This window comes from Xiphophorus couchianus, chromosome 18, assembly GCF_001444195.1.
Source record: "Xiphophorus couchianus chromosome 18, X_couchianus-1.0, whole genome shotgun sequence".
NCBI lineage: Eukaryota > Metazoa > Chordata > Actinopteri > Cyprinodontiformes > Poeciliidae > Xiphophorus > Xiphophorus couchianus.
In genome coordinates this window covers 3752583-3754456 of record NC_040245.1, presented here as the reverse complement: position 1 = coordinate 3754456, position 1874 = coordinate 3752583, and positions in this window count along the sequence as shown.

Genomic DNA, 1874 nt, shown 5'->3' with positions numbered 1-1874 from the left:
GAAATAATATTAGCTACCATAACTATGCAGATGACACACAGCTCTATATTACGATGTCACCAGGTGACCTTTGACCCCATCCAATCACTGAACAGATGCTTAGAACAGATAAATGTGTGGATGTGCCAAAACTTTCTCCAGCTGAACAGAAACAAAACTGAAGTTATTATTTTTGGACCTAAAGAGGAACGATCTAGAGTTATAGATCTAGAGTTATAGATCTAGAGTTATAGATCTAGAGTCAATGCACAGCTTCAGTTATTACAACTGAAAACCAGCGATCAGGCCGAAACCTGGGAGTAGTGATGGACTCTGACCTGAACCTTCAGAGCCACATAAAGACAGTTACAAAGTCGGCCTTCTATCACCTGAAGAACATTTCCAGGATTAAAGGACTAATGTCTCAGCCAGATCTAGAGAAACTCATCCATGCATTCATCTTCAGTCGTATTGATTATTGCAACAGCGTCTTCACAGGTCTGTCCAACAAATCAATCAAACAGCTGCAGCTGATCCAGAATGCTGCTGCTGGCGTTCTGACTAAAACCAGGAAGATAGAGCACATAACACCAGTTTTAAAGTCCCTCCACTGGCTCCCTGTAGCTCAAAGAATAGACTTTAAAATACTGTTGTTAGTTTATAAATCACTGAACGGCTTAGCACCACAATACATTAAAGATCTGCTGTTGTTGTATCAACCTTCCAGACCTCTCAGGTCTTCCGGTTCTGGTTCTGCTCTGCATCCCCAGAACCAGAACCAAACGAGGAGAAGCAGCTTTCAGCATCTATGCACCACAAATTTGGAACAAACTTCCAGAAAACTGTAAAACAGCTGAAACACTGACTTCTTTTAAATCTCAACTAAAAACCCACCTGTTTAGAATTGTATTTGAAATGTAATCAATTACAAATTTATTGATGGAACTTGACTTAATGATTGATTCTATATTGCATTGTGATTCTGTGTTTGTAATGATGTAAAGCACCTAGAAATGCCTTGCTGCTGAAATGTGCTATACAAATAAAATTTGATTGATTGATTGAAAGGGTTTGATTCAGTGCAGTTTGAAAAAGTAACGCAGCAACTGGGAATGGAACAAATGTTGCAATTTTGATCCCAAATTGAAGATGAAAAATAACTTGATAATTGATAGTTATGTTAAAGTTAATAAAAACCTACTTTATAAAGACAATTTTTACATTTTTTCTTTTTGATGAACATTTATAATGAAACTATTTGAGATTTTTAGATTTTTTTCTTGGTTGTTGTTGGGTAAATTGTATTATTAGTATTATCAAATATTTGTTGTATTATGTAGCCTTGTAGTTACATTTAGATAATGTTTCTGTGTGTTAATTAATTCTGATTCCTTCCTAATCCCTCCTTGGAAGAGAGAGGTGACAGATATTCTCAGCAGGACTCCCTGAGAGATGGAGGTGTTAGTAGTTCCCAGCTGAGTTTTACAGTCCTGCGAAGAACTCTGCTTTGTTCTTCGTTGCTTTGAAGCTATACAACGTGTCCCATTCGACGCCGTGCCTGGAGCAAGAAGGATTTAGATTGTAGATAACATGTGTTTAGTTAGTGATTATCATTTAGCGCTGGAACGATGTGTTTAATTATCCCCTCCACCCTTTTAGAGTTGCAGCGCCCCGTGTGGCAGGGTTCCTAAAATCAATAAAACAGAGGAGCAGGAGATGTGTTTTTCAGAGCGGTTGGAGATTTGTAACTGAAAGCACATCTCTGTCTGCTCTCCTCGCGAGAACAAAGAATTTAACTCTCTTGTCTTTCCTATGTTTGTTTAAATTGTTTTAATAGGTATTTAAAAATTGTAAAATTAGTAAAATTAATAAATAGATTATTTTGTTCTGTTTTA